The following is a 6347-nucleotide window of genomic DNA, read 5'->3' on the forward strand; positions in this document are numbered from 1 at the left end:
GGAAAGTAAAATGTAAGAAGCCTGAAAAGAAAGGAGGGGATGGTTTATGAAGGCCTTTTAATTAGAATAAAACAAGTTGACATTAAATAATGTTTTATATTATATTATATATTAAATGATAATAATAATATGTTATATAATATATAACATGTTACTCTACATAAGCAGTTCATCCATATATGCATTTCTGCACACACATTTCTATATTCATTCATTCTCTTTTCTCAGTCCTCAAAACTTCTTTCCCCCCTTATTGCAAGATTACTTCTTTAAGTACTCAGATATTCAATGCATCTGTGATGTTATGAATTTAATGCAGATGTGCCCTATAAAAATACAGTCCTCAGTCTTCTTGACTTCCTGCAGCAGCTGACTCTTCCTCTCTGGGATACTCTCTCCTCTCTAGGTTTTTTATCACATTACTCTTTCCTGGTTCTTTAGCTAAGTCTGACTACTCAATTTCATTTCCTGGTTCATCATCTATATCATATCCCACTAAGTAACCCAAGGAATTCTCTTGGGTCCTCTCTTTTTCCCTACTCTCTCTCTCGGTGACCTCAATAACTCCTATGAGTTTAACTAAGATAATCTCTAGTGATCTATGTATCTGGCTGTAGTATCTTCTCTCAATGTCAGCCCCAAATCACCAGCTTCCCATTGAATATTTAAAACCAGATGTTTGGGATAGATCTAAAATGCAACTTCTTAAACAGAACTCTTTATTTTTTTTTTTCCAAAACCATTTATCCACTAAACTACCTTATTTCTGTCTAGAGTACCACTAATCTTCCTATCTCCTAGGTTCATGACTTCATCATCATCATTGACTTATATATGTGTGTATATATATATATAAAATCAGCTGTCAAATCTTGCTGTTTCTGCTTCCACAACACTTCTCCCATCTGACCCCTTCATTCTACTTACATAGCTACCAACTTTGTTCAGAATCTCATCACTACTTGCCTGGAACATTGCAAAGGTGTCCTAATTAGTGTCTCTGATTTAAGTGTCTCCTCACTCCAGTCTATCTTTAACATAGCTGCCTGTGAGTTTCTATAAGTCAAGATCTGACCAGACACTTTTCCACTAATAAACTTCTATGGCTCCTTATTGCTGCTAAACAATATGAATTCTGACTTTAAAAACCTTTTACAACTTGGCTCTCAAATGTCTCCCTAGGCTCATCATATGTTATTTCCTTTCCTATAGCCTGGTTCAACCGAATTGATCTTCTTTTTGTCCTTCACACATAACACTTTTATTATCCCTGTGTCTTTGCATAAGACATCTCTCACACTTAGAATGAACTTCCTTGTCATTTCTGCCTCATAGAGTCCCTCTCTTCTTTCAAGACAGAGTTTAAGCACCATTTTCTGCATGAAATCTTTTTTGAGCTCCCCCAAATGCTGGTGCCCTACCCCTCCAACTAGTTTGCATTTATCTCATATTTATTTTGTATGTATTTACATATGTACATGTTGTCTTTCAAAAAAACGTAAACTTCTTGACAAGTTTTTGTTGTTGTTTCCCTAGTGCCTAACATAGCATACACATACATACTTAATAATGCTTGATTGTTCTATAATATATAGCCCTATAATAACCATATATAAATACCCATTATATATATATATATATATATACACACACACACACACACCTACACACACACACACACACACACACACACCCATATACACACCCATATGTGTCACACAGTGAAACTTCCAGGGATGTGCTGAGATCATACTTACATTTTACACCTTATTGTTACCTATGATTAAAAAATCCTCACTGAAGTTCCAAAGGACCACCTTAAAGCTCTGTAAAGCCTCCCATTAGTCAAATGACCTTCAGTACACTATTTTTACAAAGGCTGTAAATTTCAGGAAAGCATTTTGAAAAGATTTTTTGGAGAAATAGAATAAATCCTGTAAGGATATCTATTAGTCAAAATTTTAGTACTCTATTTACAAAGTTTGCAAATTTCATGAAAGCATTTTGGGCAGTTCCTCCCCCCCCCCCCCGAAAGATTAGGAATAAACAGAGTTTCATGCAATAACCTCAGGTATTAAATCAGAAAATTACATTTTCTGAAGAATTCTGGTCCTGCTATTCACTCATTCTTGTTTTAATTCAAACATGTGTTTCGTAGAAGCTTAGTACCGACTTTGCAGCTTATTATTTGTGTGACCTGGTATAAATGTCTGGGTCTCAGTTTCCTCCTCTGTAAAGTAACAACATTGAACTAGATGAGCTGAAAGGTCCCTTCTAGCTGTGAATCTATGCTCCTTATATCTCTCTAGTGTGCATAATTCTTGAAATCTCCCTTCCCCTAGTATTTCCTTTTTTCCTCCTCAAGAAATGCAAAATGATTTTCCCTTTAGCCTTATAACAGGCTGGTGAGGGAAGTCCATTTAAAAGAAAGTTGTGACTCGCCTCCTCTCTTTAAAGTCCTCATCCATATCATTTGGATTGTCATGGGGTGCCTTGGGCAGATGCATTAATTTCTTTTTCCCTTGGAATAAAATACCGAGAATGGACAATATATTTCAAGGAGAGCCACAATGCCCCTTAAGAAGAAATGCATAAACTCATAACTTTGAACTTAGGCTATTTAGCATCACATTAAAAATATTCAAAATATAAATCAAAATTCATAGGTCTAAGTAATATTCGATTTAGAATTTATGGCATTTTCAAATAGGATGATTTCCTCAAATGTGCAATAAATTTAGTTTTCTGGAATTGCACTTGGCACCTCATCCTGACAGTTGCTTTATCTACACAGCCCACCGAAGCCTAGTCACTTTATATCATCTGAATTCACAAATCAACTGTCGTCTTCACTTCACTGATTCATTGCTGATGGGCCTTTCACAAGGTAAAAAAAATAATAAAAACCCTTCCAAGTTGACAAGAGTAATAAATGGTGAGGTGAGCGTAGTCTATCCATCCTGCTGTTCCATTGTACTGCCTATAGTGATACATGGCAGAATAAACTCATAAACCAGCCTCATCATTTGACCTTTGCAGAGTAAATGGAAACAGTGGGGGCATTTATGATGATCGCTGTATTTAAGGACTAACAATACCAGAGAAACCCAACTAGCTTAATCCACAGCTTGGAGAAGCAAGGTGGCCTTAAGCTTCCAAACTTGTAGACAGTGTTCAAAAATTGTGAAAACTTGAAAAGAAGATTCTCTCTTCCCTCTCCTGCTCCCCATTTGCTTCTTGTTTGAGAGCAGTTTTATCTAATCAGTTGAGAGAAACTAATGCCCACACTAGAAAACATTATTGAAAACAATTTGGAGGAATATAGAGGGGCAATATTCTTGAATCAGGATTACAGGGTTCTAGATTAGAGCTAGAAGTAAGATTAGGGAGAAGAGGAGGCATGATGTAGCCCAAGCTCAAACTAAATCTCTAAGACTGAGATGGTTAAATTTTTCAGTGTGAACATTTATACCTCAAAAAATGGCAAATGCTACAAAGCAGAGCTTGGTCTTTATCGATTGCCTAGATTTAAAAAAGAAACGGAGAAAATGTTAATAACAAAATTTGTCATAGGCACTTTTCTTCTGGGGGTGGGGGTGGAGGAAGCCAGTTGTTAAACTTTTACTAGCACATCAGTAACAGGGAAGGATCTCAGAGTCCATGGAGTTCAATCCTCTTGTTTTACTGAAAGGGAATTTTAGGTTCAGAGAAGTGTAGTGTATATTTAAAGTCATAAGGTCTAAGTGGCAGTGGATAGAGAGCTGAATCTGGAGTTAGGAAATTCATCTTCTTAAATTCAAATCTAGCCTTAGATACTTACTTGCTTCGAGATCATTTAACCCAGTTTGCCTCTGTTTTCTCATCTATAAAATGAGATTGAGAAGGAAATGGCAAACCACTCCTGTATCTTTGCCAAGAAAACTGCAAATGAGGTCATGAAGAAGTGGAAGCAACAATAATGGAAGTAACCACCACTGCCACCCTTCCCCCTTCCATCCCAAGAGCTTTCCATTGTAAGATGCTGACTCTTCAGGTATTGGAGATATTGAGTTCTAGATCTGACACTGATTGGTGGTGTGACCCTCAGCAACTCCCTTCAGCATTCTGGCCTCCAGTTTTCTTACTATAAAGTGTAAATGATAATAGGGTAAGAGCAAAGTCACAGGTTGTGGTTGAGAAGAAGGTACTTTGTAAATATATGAATGTTCTGTCCCCAGGTGAGCTATTGTCGTCATCACTAGACAATGATACTTGGTCTCAAAATGTGCCAGCTGCTATAACTTGAGAGATTATCTAGTCTGGTCCCTAAGCAATGTAGTCCAGGGGAAAACATGCTAAGTTTGGATTCAGAGGTCCTATATCCAAATAACTCCTACCAGCTATCTCAGCTTAAACAAGCCTTTCCCAGACTTAGTTTCCTCTTGCACAAAAAGAAGATGATAATAATCAACTATTTACTTTGCAAGGTCATTATGAAGGAAACACCTTTAAAACTGTCTATCACTATTAGGGTAGGGCAGAGGAAAGGATGGAAGGACAGAAGTCAGAGACCTTGAGTTCTTATCCCAGCTCTCCTACTTAGTTTAACCTGAATTCAACCTTTTCCCTGTAGCTATCAGACACAATATTAAAAAATACAAGACAAAACAATTATTTAAATTTAGTGCTTTCATGTTTCACAACTAATTCACTAAGTAGCAGCTCAGAGGCACTTAAGTACAATTCACATGCTGAATTTGGCTTTTAAGTTTCACAGCTAGAGTGTAACAACCAGAATATTAATTAAAGTGTTAGAAAATATCTCTGCTCAGTTTCATTATCTAATGGAGTTTTATTTTTCTAATGCACATTAATATCATCTCTTGAATATGCATAAACATTCTAGATCTCATTGATAATTGAACAATTTAAAAAAAGTAAAAGTATTTTTCAAGTTTTACTTTTGTCAATTGTTTTCTATTATTTAATGTTTAAAATAATTGCAATATTAGTTTTAAGTTTTTTTCTATATCCTGTAATCATAAAACTTCTCCAGTCTTAGTTTCTAACAATAGTTTCATGACCCCTGATACTATTTCCTCATTTATTAAGTGAGAATAATGCTTTTTACTATTTGTTTCATGAAGTTGTTTTGAGGAAACAATTTTGGAAACAATACACTCATAAAAGAGAGTTGTTATTATTGTTGTTGTTGCTGAAAGAACAATTAATTTGGAAGGAAACAGGGGACTTGAGTTCAAGTTTATAGCATTCTAGTAATGTGACATAGAGCCAATCATTTCTGCAAATCCTGTGTTTTTGACTTCAGCTTCATCCTTTGCACAGGGAGAGATGATAATCAAATGATCTCACATAACCTATGAATTTTAAATTACATGTATTTATCATTAAAAAAAATCAAATACATACATACATATATATATATATATATATATATATATATATATATATATATATATGTGAGTTTGCTGATCAGATTTCACATATGGACCAGATAAAGTCATTCAATTACTAAATTCTTTTTCAAATGATTGCTAACTTGAACAAACTTTTTAACAAAAGTTTATAGTGTTTCTAAGACATTTCCTAATGATTTATTTTCTTTTAAATTAGGCATGCCATTTGTTAATTAAATTGCTCAGCACTGACTCTAAAAAACTTTCTGGTTAAACCTAATTTGATAAAAGCACATTGTGCAGTTTTAGGTCACATTCCCCTCTGAGTGCGGGAATGCTGATATTTCATGCTTTATAATTCCAAGTTTCACAGGTATTTTTTCAAAGCATAATTTGTACTGTTTAGAAAAATACTTCAGGCTGAGATCATATCAATTCATTAACTGTTGGCCCTGTTGAGTTCTGATTTACAAGAAAAAAAAAAGAAAAAAACCCTAACATCACCGATGTAATAGAATAGAATCATGAAAAGAACACTATTTCAAAAGTTGGCCTTTGTTCAAGCTACATATGGTCACATAATCTTTTAAAAAGCACGATTCAAGTCTCAATTTAATTATGTAATAGCACAAATGGAATTACACTGCAGATGAAGTGCAGCACTTGAGCTCCAACATCCATTGGAGCCAGAGGAGTGACCCAGACTTATTTCATTTGGCCATTGTGTTAGAAAGCTTAATAAGTCTGCAAGTGTGTGCAGCAAACAACTCCTGTCCTCCCCTCTTCCCCCCTCCCCCCCCCCCCCCCAACTAAATCACACCCGCTGGGCTGCAATCCTTTATAATCACAGCAGCTCAGTCACCTTGTAAACATGATTATAATGCAAGGTTAATAGCTATTTTACAGGAATGCATTAAGCATACTTTCTCTCTAGTTTTTATTTTTGATTAC

The sequence above is a fragment of the Antechinus flavipes genome, chromosome 2, assembly GCF_016432865.1.
Source record: "Antechinus flavipes isolate AdamAnt ecotype Samford, QLD, Australia chromosome 2, AdamAnt_v2, whole genome shotgun sequence".
Lineage (NCBI taxonomy): Eukaryota > Metazoa > Chordata > Mammalia > Dasyuromorphia > Dasyuridae > Antechinus > Antechinus flavipes.